General features: G+C 49.2%; 1 protein-coding gene across 1 annotated transcript in view; it reads right to left on the bottom strand.

The window, feature by feature from the left end:
- The window catches only part of ALPL (alkaline phosphatase, biomineralization associated), a 60,051-nt gene extending 47,572 nt beyond the window's left edge, over positions 1-12,479 (bottom strand). Inside the window, exon 1 of the mRNA XM_028741443.2 lies at positions 12,331-12,479. The gene's annotated coding sequence lies outside the window, so the exon portion shown is untranslated. The remainder of the gene's footprint in view (positions 1-12,330) is intronic.
- Positions 12,480-14,600: the final 2,121 nt, after the last annotated feature.

A 14,600-nucleotide genomic window follows, 5' to 3' on the forward strand; every position in this document is an offset into this window, starting at 1 on the left:
GGGAGGTAAACGGCGTTTCCATGTGCTGCTCTGGTTCGCCAGAAGCGGCTTAGTTATGCTGGCCACATGACCCGGAAGCTGTACACCAGCTCCCACCACATGACCCGGAAGCTGTACACCAGCTCCCACCACATGACCCGGAAGCTGTACGCCGGCTCCCTCGGCCAATAAAGCGAGATGAGCACTGCAACCCCAGAGTCGGCCACAACTGGACCTCATGGACCTACCTTTTTTTTAGCACTACGCTGCAGAGCCCAGCCATTGGGGCTAGTAGCCTCTTCCTCCCAGCCGTCCTTTAAAGCCACCCTAGTCTACTCCGACCATCAGCCAGAGCTCATCAGACCGGAGACCCACATTTCAACTGGAAATGTGAAGGCATGCAAAGCAGAGGCTTTGCCCCTCACCACACCCAGCACCTGCTGCCAACCACCACAAAGTTTTGGCACTTCCTTGAGAAGTTCGCAACAAAGACGCGAGGGGGGGTGATCTTGGAGAGGAGGATTAAGCTAAGGTTACCAGACGTCCTCGTTTCCTGGGGACAGTCCCCGGATTTACAAATCAGTCTCCATACAAAATCAACTGAAGTTGAAAAGTGTCCCCAGATTCATTGGGGGGAAATCTGGTAACCTTAGATTAAGCAGAACTTCCCCGTTCCACAAATGGCTCCTTCTGCCCTTGAATGCAGACACCTGAAGGCAGCCCTGTTTAGGGAAACTTTTAATGTTTGATGCATTACTGTATTTTAATATTTTGTTGGAAGCCACCCAGAGTGGCTGGGGAAGCCCAGCCAGATGGGCAGGGTATAAATCTTAAAAAGCAGAGACATCAACTTGCCAACAAAGGTCCATCTAGTTAAAGCTATGGTTTTCCTAGTAGTGATGTATGGAAGTGAGAGCTGGACCATAAAGAAGGCTGATCGCCGAAGAATGGATGCTTTCGAATTATGGTGCTGGAGGAGACTCTTGAGAGTCCCATGGACTGCAAGAAGATCAAACCTCTCCATTCTGAAGGGAATCAGCCCTGAGTGCTCACTGGAAGGACAGATCCTGAAGCTGAGGCTCCAATACTTTGGCCACCTCATGAGAAGAGAAGACTCCCTGGAAAAGACCCTGATGTTGGGAAAGATGGAGGGCACAAGGAGAAGGAGACGACAGAGAATGAGATGGTTGGACAGTGTTCTCGAAGCTACAAACATGAGTTTGACCAAACTGCAGGAGGCAGTGGAAGACAGGAGGGCCTGGCGTGCTCTGGTCCAGGGGGTCACAAAGAGTCAGACATGACTAAATGACTAAACAACAACAACTATTATTATTATGATTATTATATAATGCAGAAGCCCAAGGAAGCCATGGCCTTCCTCTCTTGCCTGAGGTTTCCCCCCGTGATGCACACTCTTCCCCCGCCTCTGTGGACAACCCTAGTGACGGCCTATGAAAGAACCAGGAAAGCCCAGAGAGGTTTCCCGCAAGCTCTGAGCTGGGCCTCCACCCTCCACTGCCTAGAACTGTGCCAAGCAAATCTGGCACTGGATGTGCCCCTTGAGGAGGGCGTGGATGGACGGCAAAACCTCATTATGATTTTGCAAGTTGCTTGTGTACTTGGGCAGGTCGGAGAGAAATGATATCATTCTCTCTCTCTCTTTTGAAGGACATCTGGTGCCTCTTTCGCATTTTTCCACTGGCACATCTCCATGCAATTTGTGCAACCATAAGTACCTCTCGCAGTCAGATAGTTCCTCATAGTTCTGATCCTTTTGTCTCACAGGACAGCCCTGTGAGAAGGGATGGGCTGAGAGAGGAACTGGGCTAAACTCACATATTCCGGGGAATCTGCAAGAACGGACTTTCCCTGGTTTGCTCATAAGGCTGAAGTTGTTTCTGAAAGTTCATGATTTGATACAGAGGTGGGTGAGAAGCCTGAATAAGGAGGTATAATGCACATGCCTTCCCATCCCCGAATAGTTATTAATAATTATTATTGATTAAATATACCAGCCTTCATCTGAAGACCAGAAGGTGGTTTACAATATGAAAACACAAAGATTCATACCGTAATCACAAATGAAAACAATAGCATCCCCCCTAAACACAGACACACACGGTTTAAAAGGCTGTAGATTGTTGAATCAGCCAAAGGAATGCTTTTGCCTGGTGCCTAAAGATATTCAATGACGGCACCAGGAGAGCCTCCCTGGGGAGAGCATTCCACAAATGGGGAGCCACCACAGAAAAGGCCCCGTTCTCATGCTGCTACTGTCCAAACCTCACAGAGGCACACAAAGAAGGACCTCAAATGTTAGGATAGAGTTCTGTTCCACCTTAAAAGGGAGCAGGCATGATTGTTGTGTGTCACATGCCTGTTTACTTCCAGCACTTGCTGGGATCTTCCGTTTGTATATTGCTTTTGCTTTTAGCTGTTTTGCTGGAGACAAAGGGAAGCAGACATGTTTTCCTTTGTTCCTGAACTATGCTGAATAAATGCTGTAAATATGCTTACACATTTCTCTGTCCGCCACTTCTGTTGTGAGAAGATTTATTCACTCTGCTGATAGAGCGTGCACGGGTCTAAACGTACCCGAGACTCGTGTCGCTGTTTGATGCTGTTCCAAGGGAGACCGGTGATCGTCCAGCTGCCGGCCAGTGGCTGGAGGCAGCTGGGGGCTTGCCTGATGCCCCCGTCTCCCCGGCAGTATCCCAACATCAGATGATGATTGCAAGGTCTGGGTCAGTTCATATGGGGAGAGGAAGCCCTTGAGGTATTGCGGTCCTGAGCCATTTAAGGCTTTATAGGTCAAAACCTAGCACTTTGAATTGGGTACAGAAACTAATTGGCAGCCCTGAACAGTTGGGCCAGGGCTGATGTCATATTCTCAAACCGTCTTGCCATGGTTTGCAACCCAGCTGCCAAATTCTGATTCATCTTCAGAGGCAACCCCATGTTATAACGCATTGCAGTAATCTAACCTAGAGGTTTACCAGCAGGGCTGTCTTAAGCATATCTGGCGCTGTGGTGCAAAGATCCCTCTGGCAACTCCAAAACAAGGGGGGGAGTGGAAAATGTCCTCTGCCTCCCCCACCGCCCCGATCCCCGGCGTGGTGGCGGCGATTAAGCAGGAAAACGTGCTGGGAAAGGGAAGGCTACCAGCAAAGCCACACAACTCCCCCACTCGCTAGGGCGCCCCTGAGAGGCCAGTGCCCTGGTGCAACGCACCACTAACACCAATGGGAAAGACGGCTCTGGTTACCAGAGCATAGACAATAGGCTGTCCCTGTCTGGATAGGGGCACAGCTGGGCCACCAGCCTTCGCACTCTATGCCACCGAGTCCACCTGAGCCTCAAGTGACTGCAATGACTCCAGAAGGACCTCCAAGCTACGTAGCTGCTCCTTCAGAGGAAGTGCAACCTCCCAGGCATCCAGTCCAGGGAACCGCCCACTAACAGTGCCTCTGTCTTATCTGGACTGAGCTTCAGTTTGTTGGCTCTCATCCAGTCCAATACTGAGGCAAGGCAATGGTCCAGCATTTCCACTGCCTCACCTCCAGATGTAAAGGGGTAGAGCTGAGTGCCGTCAGCATACTACTGACAACGTACTCCAAACTTCTGGATCACTCCACTCAGCAGTTTCATGCGGATGCTAAACAGCAGAGGAGATAAAAATGAGACCCTGAGAAGCCCCTCATTGAAGGCTCTATGGGGCTGAAAAGCACTCCCCAACAGTGGCGCAACGGGGGGGCGGTGCATCCTGGGTGCCATGTCTGGGGGGTGACAAGAAGGCACCCTGCAGGGGCATGCGGCGGCGTCAGCAGCCATCGCACCACTGCAGCCGCGGGCAGAGGGTCCTGGCACTGGTGGCAAACTGCTATGGATAGAGCATGTGTCGCCACACGCATGAGCTGTACGTAACGGCACCGCACATGCGCTGCACATAGCGGTTTGTGGACAGCGGTATTATCCCTCCATCGCCACTATGGCCGCATGTAGAGGATCTTCCGTTGGCGGCCGTAGCAGCAACGGAAGGATCCTGGCACCGTCAGTACGGCGCTGGAGCAGCGGCGCCGGCAAGCCGCTATGTACAGCACATGAGCAGCGTTGCTATGTAGCAATGCCCCGCCCCAGGTGTCACGACGCCTTCATTCGCCCCTGCTCCCCAAGTATCACCCTCTGGGAATGACCAAATTAGTAGGAAAAGAACCTCTGCAAAGCAGTGCCAGCCACCCCAGCTGAGATAGCTGCTCCAGGATACCATGGTTGATTTTATTGAAAGCCACTCAGAGGTTGAGGAGAATTAACGGGGACACATTTCCCGTCTCTCTCCCGATGGAGGTCACCATACAGGGCGACCAAAGCAGTTTCTGTGCCCAAGCCGGGCCTAAAACCCCAATTGAAATGCAGCTAGAAAATCAATTTTTTCCAACAGCACCCAGATCCTGGCCAAACCAGGCTCCTTCTGTGATGGAACTCCTATTTGGGGACTTCCCTGGCTTTTTTCTGGCCCACGTAGGACCAGTCTGGATAGTTGGCCTTGGTGAAGACTTGACGTTTTCATCCCCCAAACAGTTTTTGATTTGAGTTCCTACTGAAATGAGGCTGCATTTTTATGTTTTAATGTTGTATTTTAATCTTGTTTTTAAGTTGTATTTCAATCAATTGTTTTTATACTGGTGTTAGCCGCCCTGAGCCCAGTCTTGGATGGGGAGGGCGGGGTATAAATGGAATTATTATTATTATTATTATTATTATTATTATTATTATTATTATTATTATTAATTGTTGTTGTTGTTGTTGTTGTTGTTCGAACCTTGCCCGAGAAGGGGAGCATGGAAAAATAAACTTCAGACTCCCCTGTATCACACAACTCCATGGTGCCAAGCGTGACACGATGGGGTCTCAAGGCGGTGGTGTGTGAGTCTCATTTTGGGTGGACCAAATCTGCTTGCCCAAAAGGTGTTTGTTAGTCAAGACTGCATACGAACAAAATTGTGTTGATGAGGAAAAATTCACATTAAAATGCTGATTAATTGTTCTGGAAGTTTTTTGTTGTGTTTTTTTAAGGCATTCACAAACTGTTGTGGAAATATGGAGAACAGGCTGTAAGCTTGGAGGAAAAGAGAAACCGAAGAACTAAACATGGGAGCTTTTTAATATGTAACGCTGTACTGTTTTTAACACTTGATTGGGAGCCACCCAGAGTGGCTGGGGAAACTCAGCCAGATGGGCGGGGTATAAATAATAAAGGTAAAGGTAAAGGGACCCCTGACCATTAGGTCCAGTCGTGACCGACTCTGGGGTTGCGGAGCTCGTCTCGCTCTATAGGCCGAGGAGCCGGCGTTTGTCCGCAGACAGCTTCCGGGTCATGTGGCCAGCATGACTAAGCCGCTTCTGGCGAACCAGAGCAGCGCACGGAAACGCCGTTTACCTTCCCGCCGGAGCGGTACCTATTTATCTACTTGCACTTTGATGTGCTTTCGAACTGCTAGGTGGGCAGGAGCAGGGACCAAGCAACAGGAGCTCACCCCGTCACAGGGATTCGAACCGTCGACCTTCTGATCGGCAAGTCCTAGGCTCTGTGGTTTAACCCACAGCGCCATTATTATTATTATTATTATTATTATTATTATTATTATTATTAAATAGCAGATGGATCTACCCTCTGATTTGCTTGGGGGGGGGATGGAAATTATGAGGGAGACAGCCAGCTTAATCCCACCCTACCTCAGTGCAGGATCTAGGGTTGCTATATGTCCGGAACATTGCTGGGATTACAGGTGGAATTAGCGTAAATGTCCAGGAAAATCCGGACATATGGCAACTCAAGTGTTAGATTTTGCCAAATTTCCTTAAAAATAGCTCAAAAACTTCTCTTTTTTTATTGGAGATCTTGCAGGAAAAAAGCTCCACAACGTTGGGCAAAACTTTAAAAAAAGCTCTACAGCTTTGGCCTCAAAAAGCTCAAACATGCAACCCTACTTCACACACCCATAACCAGGTTAAAGGAGACACATGGGGTCACGGATACACACACCACAACTGGACTTAAGAGGAAAGATTCCCATGACTGGAGGGGCAGGAGGACATTTGAGTCAGTTCTCATTTAAAGGCAGACCTCCCTAAGTTGCACTGTCCAAAAGAATGCGAGAAATTTTCACATCTCTGAATTTTGCAATGTGCTTCTCCAGTTGGTGTGTACTCCCCCCCCCAAAAAAAAACCCCCAGCATGCACTGATGTGAAGTGTGCATAAAGATGCACATCTCAGTGATTATTTGTAGAGGAGTCGCTTTGGGAAAAATGTGTACAGTCAAACCTTGGTTGTTGAACGTAATCCATTCCGGAAGCCCGTTCGGCTTCTGAAATGTTCGACAACCAAGGTGCGGCTTCTGATTGGTTGCAGGAGCTTCCTGCACTCAAGCGGAAATTGCGTTGGATGTCCGGCTCCCAAAAAATGTTCAAAAACTGGAGCATTTACTTCTGGGTTTTCTGCGTCTGGGAGCCGAAACGTTCCAAAACAGAGGCATTCAGGAGCCGAGGTTTGACTGTATACTGTACTGGGGGAAATGACATGTATATTATGTGTATATTAGTGGGAAATGTGTATTAGGATGGATTTAAATTTGGACTTTTTTCTTTTTTACTTATTTTTTTAAAAGATTTTTATTGATGCAGCAAGAAAAAAGAAAAAAACACAAATACCAAATTACACACAGGAATAACCATAGACACATATTTTTCTTAGCAAACAATAAAACATATATTGGTCTTAACACTAAAGACCCAACCTCCCATCTATTCCATATTTCAATTTCATATTACTTATTGCCAATACACACTTTTATCATAATTAAACTTTTATTTAAACTACGATATTTATTTTTCAGATATTCTTTGAAAACCTCCCATTTTGAAAAAAATTCCTGTTTTGATTTATTCTTTATATTTTCTGATAGACTATCTACGGTAATGGTCTATCATCTAATGGACTTTTTTTTCTAACCGATGTGGAAGTGTGGAGAACTGGACTTGACTGGAAAAATGAGAAGCCGAAATTTACAAGTGTTTCTCAGCCCAGCCCAGCCCCTCTCTCTTTTTATTTTTATTTTTAAATCCATAATCACTGGAAGAAGCCCCTGGAGGCATCGGCAGGCCCCGCTGCGCATGGCCAGCAGGACGTCACTCAGTGCCAAAGGGGTGAAGGAGTGACAGAGGGCAGCCTGAATAATTCTTGCACGCAAGAGCACACACACACACACGCTTTAACATTTTAATAACATTGCATTGATCGGGAGAGTGCTCTGCAAACCATCCATGTGCCCTTCCCTGGGTCTCTCGCTCTCTCTCATTCATCACCAATCTAGCTCCAAAAGGACACAGAAGGAAACCCGACATGTTTCAGCTGTGATCGCTGCAGCTGAGTCACAGCCCAACCCAATCCAGGTTGACTTAGAAGTAAGTCCCATGCTATACAGTCGTATGCTTGGCGGCTGCAGCCTTAACTTCGAGCACGGGAGAATCAGGGCCTGCCCAAGACATTTTGCTGGCTGAGACAAAAAGGGCAGGATTTCACCATCCTCCCCACTCCCAATTCCACAGGCAGAATCCAACCGGGTGGACAGTTGAATCTTAGGGCAGCCCTGGGAATGGGGGCGAGATTCTCCAACGTCCCTTAAGACAGCATGAGGCTAGCTTAGGAGGAACTGGGTAGGAGATAGAGCTTGGAAAGAGGACCCCCCCCCCCAACATTGTGCTCTGTGAGAAAGGGCCTCTGGCTCCTCTCATAGCTTAAAAGATAAGGTAAAAAGGTAAAGGACCGCTGGACGGTTAAGTCCAGCCAAAGGCGACTATGGGGTTGCGGCATTCATCTCACTTTCAGGCCGAAGGAGCCAGCGCTTGTCCACAGACAGCTTTCCGGGTCATGTGGCCAGCAGGACCAAGCCACTTCTGGCGCAACAGAACACCATGATGGAAACCAGAGCACATGGAAATGCCATGTACCTTCCCGCTGCAGCAGTACCTATTTATCTACTTGCACTGGTGTGCTTTCAAACTGCTAGGTTGGCAGGAGCTGGGACAGAGCAACGGGAGCTCATCCCATTGCGGGGATTTGAACCGCTGACCTTCCAATCGGCAAGCTGAAGAGACTCAGTGGTTTAGAACACAGCGCCACCAGCATCCCTATTCCACTGAGAAGAGAATTATAATGGAAGGAAGGCAAGGGACGCTCGCAAAACTACAAGGTACAGAGAAGCCTGAACATATTGGCAAGGAGTCTACAGTAAAACCCTGTTTTTAAAACCCTGTAATCACACGGCATCATCAGGCAACTCCTGGCTTGCTAAGAACCTTCCCTGCCCCCTGGCCTGATTGACCAAGTAAAGCCTATGCTGCCTCGGAATCATATAGCACAGCTTAGCTCAACTGGTTAGAGCATGGTGCTGATAACGCGAAGGTTGTGGGTTCAATCCCCGTATGGGTCAGCTGCGTGTTCCTGCATTGCAGGAGGTTAGACTAGATCAGGGGTCGGCAAACTATGGCCCGGGGGCCAGATGTGGCCCACCAGGCTTGTAAATCCGGCCCGTGGACCCTGCCGTCCGCTCAGTCAGTCCCTGCGCTGAGCTAAATCGGTGCAGTGCAGCGTTTAATTAAAAAGAAGCCGCGGACGCCTTGCTGCGCAGGGACTGACTTCTGCAATGCTGGCACAGCTTCAGATTCGCTGCAAGAAGCTCCTGCAGCCAATCCAAAGCTGTGGATGCAACTGGGGAGGTAAACCCACGAGCTGAGGTAAGCCCAGCGCGGCCATGGATGGAGAGGCCAGAGGGCAGGCAGCAGGTCTGGGCATCATGATGGGCATGTCGTGGGGCTTCAGCTGGAGCTTGGAGTACCTGCTGGCCCCACACCTGGTGCCCAGCTCGGCACTGCTGTTGGAGGCGCACTCGGCGGCCGCGCTGGAGCAGCTGGAGGGCGAGCTGCGCACCTGGGAGTTCCACGGGGATGGACCGATGGAGCGGCTGCTGCTTGTCAACAACGCTGGTGAGCAGGCAGCGCCAAGACGCACTCCTGAGCGCGTGCAGAGTGCGTTCCTCCTCCAGGTCCGGAGGCAGCTGTGGGACCGGCTTGCAGGGTATTTATATTTTTCAAAATATAGTCCTGCCCCCCACAAGGTCTGAGGGGCAGTGGACCACCCCCTCATGAAAAAGTTTGCTGACCACTGGACTAGATGGTCCTCAGGGTCCAACTCTACAATTCTAAGATCTCAGACTTGCTTTGAGTGCTAGACTATATTAGAAGGGGACGTGTGTGTGCACTGAAATGATTTTAACATATCAGGGAAGGATCAGAGCTGCGTGGCAGAAGGCCCTGCCCTGCAGGCAGGAATATCTTACATTCAGTTCCCCAATGCCATCTCCAGGCTGGGAGAGACCGCTGAATCTGAACCCCCAGGGTGCTGCTGCCAGTCAGTGTAGGCAACCCTGAGCTAGATGGACCCACTGGTCTGACTCGGAATAAGAGCAGCTTCCTATGTCCCTACAGGCGGGTTGCAGCAACAAAGGAAAGAGCGAATTTAAGCACTTGGGAACTGCATCCTGTCCCTGACATCTCCTGGGTTTGTAAGGCTAGTGGCAACTGCCAGATGAAACTCGCTCCATCAGGCACTCCAGTTGCAAAGGTCTTATAAGATTTGGGGAAAGGGAGAATTAGCCACCAATAACCTGATTGGCCAGCAGAGGCGGCTGCCTCATTCTGCCTCCTTTCTTTTGTGACTTTGAATTTATTATGCGTTTGCTAAACTGCTGGGTTCCCCCTCCCCCCAGTTGAACTTGACACATTTTGTAAATGGGCTCCTCCTCCCCCCCCCCATTCCGCTGCCACCAATTCTTCAGTCTTGCCCACACACCACATCTAAGGACAGGCTGTGGGGGGTGTGGTTGTAATTGTTCTGTGCTTTCCAGCAACTGGGGTTGAGAAGCATTCCTGAATCCAGCTATGGAGGCAGAGCAAAGCCATCCCAGCTATCGCCCTCTCCTCCCTGGACATTTGCCCAATCTTCTTTTAAAGCCATCCACCTTGGCATCCTGCAGCAGTGAGTTCCATAGTTCATCTATGTGCTGAGTGAAGGACTCCTGAATCTTCAAACATTCCATTGGAGTTCATTAGTGTCAAGGAGACAGAGAGGGAAACTTTGCTCCCTTCACTTTCCCCATGCCGTCCTGAATTTTATACACTTCTGCTGTGCCCCCTCTTATTTGCCTTTTCATAGAATCTTAGAGTTGTAAGAAGGGACGCGGGTGGCGCTGTGGGTTAAACCACAGAGCCTAGGACTTGCTGATCAGAAGGTTGGCGGTTCGAATCCCCGCGACGGGGTGAGCTCCCGTTGCTCGGTCCCTGCTCCTGCCAACCTAGCAGTTCAAAAGCACGTCAAAGTGCAAGTAGATAAATAGGTACCACTCCGGCGGGAAGGTAAACACCGTTTCCGTGCGCTGCTCTGGTTCGCCAGAAATGGCTTAGTCATGCTGGCCACATGACCCAGAAGCTGTACGCCGGCTCCCTCGGCCAATAAAGCGAGATGAGCCCCGCAACTCCAGAGTCGGTCACGACTGGACCTAATGGTCAGGGGTCCCTTTACCTTTACCTAGAGTTGTAAGGGCTCCCCAACGGTCATCTAGTCCAACCCTCTGCAATGCAGGAACTTCAGCTCAAGCATCCATGACAGACCGCTAAACTGAAAGGCATGTCTGAGGATGTTCTTCCTTGTTGTGAGTCCCTCATTTATTTTTTTCAGTTTTGGGCCGATTTTTCGCCTTGTTTCATGTTCACAGCATGCTTTTTCGTTTTGCATTGTTTTCTGAATCTCTTGCCTCTCTTCCCTCTCGCAGCGAGAGCTGGGTTCAAGTCTTGCTGCCTGGCTTGGGTTATAAGGTCACCTGACAGAGCCCCATGCAAGGAAACTCCTGCAAAGAATGGGGCGTCCCCCCCAAAAAAACCCAACCCCAAACAGCTGAGGCAATGAAATTGCCACCACGAAGGAGACGGTACCTTTGCAAAAACTTTTCAGTCGTTCTTGGAAACCACATCGCTGGGTGTAGGTGCTATTGAAAGCCAAAAATGCAGTACAGGAATATTGTGGAAGGCAATGTCTGGTGCAGGAATAAATTTCCTAATGCATCGCAGATGGGGAGGGGGTGGGGGAACGGTTGCTGACTTTGGGGGAATGGTGGAAGGAGGAAACTGCCTTTCCTAGCTGGACGCAAATGACCTGTTGGAGGAACTGAAGGAGCAGCCACCATGCCAGAAATCTCTCTGCCCCACAGAGGCGCTTGGGGAGAAAGGGGGTGGGGGCAAGGAGGCTGCGGCCCAGCGGCAGACCCCCCAGCTTTGCACACCCCCAGTTCAATCCTAAAAGGCATCTGCATTTAGGGCTGAGAGGGACCGTTGCCCGAGAGCCGCTGCCAGCCAGTGCTTACGACGCTGAATCCGCGCCAGGCAGCTCCCTGCGCTCCTCTTCAAATTCCTTTGGAACAATGAGGACTAGAATCTTTTAGAAGGAGCATAGCGCAGTGGGAGAGCACCAGCGACGCAGGAAGGAGGTCCCAGGCGCAAAAAAGTCATTTCCACCTGAAGCAGACCGTGTGGAAGGGATCTCCCCTGCAGGACTCAACCGGAGCTCCCTTCAACCCACAGTAAGAGCTCCGACTGTGTTCTGACCCCCCCTTAAAGCTGCTTCCTTGTAATTTATTTATTTTTGCCAACCCGCTCCCTCCGCGCCGCAGCCCCCCCCCCAAGTGTTGCCCCCCAGCTCTTGCGCCCCTTTCTTTCGGATCCGTTTCAGAAACTCCCATTCCATCTGGCAGCAAGAGGAAGCTGAAGGGGGGCTTGGCCTCCCCCGTTGCCCACCTGTCTGCCCCGAGGACCACCCCTCGCGGGGGAGCGAAAGAGCATCTCTCTCGCCTCCCCTTCCCCATATCTCTCGGCGCGCTGAAACCAGGGAGTCCGCAGCTCAGGCACTCTGCACATGGGCAGGGGGGCTGTGCGTCCGGGAAAGGAGCTCGGGAGAGGAGCGCCTCTGCTGCTTCCCGGGAGAGAAAGCGAGAAAGCGAGAAAGAAAGAGGGAAAGAGAGAAAGAGAGAAAGAGAGAGAGAGAGAAAGAAAGAAAGAAAGAAAGAAAGAAAGAAAGAAAGAAAGAAAGAAAGAAAGAAAGAAGAGGGAGGGAGAGAGGGAGGGAGAGAGAGAAAGAGAGAGAAGAAGAAGGGGGAGAGAAAAGCGTCCCCTTGTCCGGAGGAGGAATAAGGGGGCCGGAGGAGGGGGGATTCCCTGGGGGGCGCCTGTCCCCATAGCCTCACCTCCAGCTCTGATGCGCGTCGCCTCCTCCGCCAGCCGCTGCCCTCGTTCACTGCGCCGGCACCATCTGCCTGCAGCGCGGGCATCGCCGGAGGGCCCCGCGGGCCTTTTTAAAGGGGGAGAGGGAGGGAGGGGGGCAGGGAGTGTCAGTCACTGGACCCCCCCTCCCTCCCTCTCGGCTGGGAAGGAAAAGGGACTGGCTGCTGCCCCATCGCAAGAACCAGGCGGGATTCTGCTGCCCTCTGCCGGGCGGGAACGGAAAGGCAGCTCCCTTCCTCTGTCTCCAGCGGAGCTGAGCGTCGGAGCAGCTGCTTGGCATTCAGAAGGCGCCGAGCTCAGTCCCCAAAGGCAGCGTCCCCAGACCCCGACAGAGTGTTGTTGCTGTGGGTGTTGTTGTTGTTTTAAATAATTTTTTATTAATTTTAACATATTACTTATCATACATGCAACAAACTTCACTTCTTATACAATCTTTTTGGACTTCCATCAGCACCTCTGATGATCCACCATTATTATCACTTCTTCTGCATTTCTTAAATTCATATTGCCTTTAATTATCTGAACTAACAATTCTCCTCTTTACCAATTTTTGCAATAATTCAAAGAATCCACCTCACAAAACTTCTTGCCAACCTACAAACGTAATCTGACCGTCACAGTTACTTTTCATATAGTCCGTAAATTTACACCAGTCTTCTGTGAATCTCTGGTCCCGCTGGTTTAGAATTCTTCCTGTTAGTTTATCTAATTCGGCATAGTCCATCAATTTCAGCTGTTGGTGTTTTTCCCCCCGTCTTCATCCACGGAGGACCTTAAGGTCCACAAATGACATCATTTTGGAGGTCCCAGGTCACAAGGTGGTTAGGTTGGTCTCAACTAGGGCCAGGGCCTTTTCAGTACTGGCCCCGACTTGGTGGAACGCTCTGTCACAAGAGACTAGGGCCCTGCGGGACTTGACATCTTTCCGCAGGGCCTGCAGGACAGAGCTGTTCCGCCTGGCCCTTTGGCTTGGACTCAGTCTGACCCTTACGTTTCCCTCCCCTTATGGTTTTGATCTATGGGCTACTATTAAAATGAGGCTGCATTTTAAATTATATTTTAACCTGTATTTTAAATTGGTTTGTTTTTTATTTTATTTTTAATTGTAATTTTACTGGTGTTAGCTGCCCTGTGCCCGGCTCTGGCCAGGGAGGGCGAGGTATAAATAAAACATTATTATTATTATTATTATTATTATTATTATTATTATTATTATTATTAGCTAAACCCTCCCTGACAGGTAGGCCATTCAGCCTCTGCTTAAAAACCTCCATGGAAGGAGACTCCAACAGCTCCCATTAATTAGATAATGTTTATTTATTGTTTGTGATTATCTTTGTTATATTGAAGTTGTGTATTTTTGTTTTCATGTCGCAAGCTGCCTTGAGCACGGTCTGAACTGTGGCAATGCAGCATACATATAAAATTGTGTGTGTGTGTGTCACATTATTTCAAAAGAGAGGGGCTGAGAACTGATGTGCTGATATACATAGGATATATATTTATTATTTATTCACCTCATAAACATTTATGTGCACTACTTGACTGTAACAAACAAACCAACCTCAAAGTGCTTTACAAATAAAGGATAAAATGACAAAATTCTCAATACGGAAAACCAACAGCAATAATTTGGTTTTGTCATTAAACTGACAAATACCGAACCATATTCCAAATGTACATTTGTTTAGCATGAATACAAAAAAAGCAATGACTATTTTATTCAATTTTAGTTCCCCACCTTTGATAAGTTAAATATAACAATACTCTTTTTAAAATATGGTATACAGAGCAGTGTCTCAATCACTGTACCACTTCTAATTGTGCCTATTTCATTCACAGACTAGTTAAATTGGGGGGGGGGGCAGCTCTATAGTATTGGTGGGTGTGCCCCCAATCACAGGTGACATGAGAAAGCACTCTCTGTGTGTACACCTGTGGGCATTAAGAACTTGAGAGGTGCATTCATGGCATAAAACAGATTGTAGCAGAATGCATTTTATATCTACAAAGAGGGCCAGACAGAGACTTCCATGTCCTCTTTACCTGAAACAATTATATCCCAGCCTTTTCCATAATTTTTTTTTAAGTTCAAAGCATAACCGAGCAGCATAACTAATGAATCAAAAAGCTGGGATCAAACATTAAGGTAGATAAACCTTAAGCAAAACAGCAAGTGAGTAACTAATTAACAGAGAACCTTCACAGCTTGCTCCCTGCTGGCAAGAAGGCA

The sequence above is a fragment of the Podarcis muralis genome, chromosome 7 (genome assembly GCF_964188315.1).
Source record: "Podarcis muralis chromosome 7, rPodMur119.hap1.1, whole genome shotgun sequence".
Taxonomy (NCBI): Eukaryota; Metazoa; Chordata; class Lepidosauria; order Squamata; family Lacertidae; genus Podarcis; species Podarcis muralis.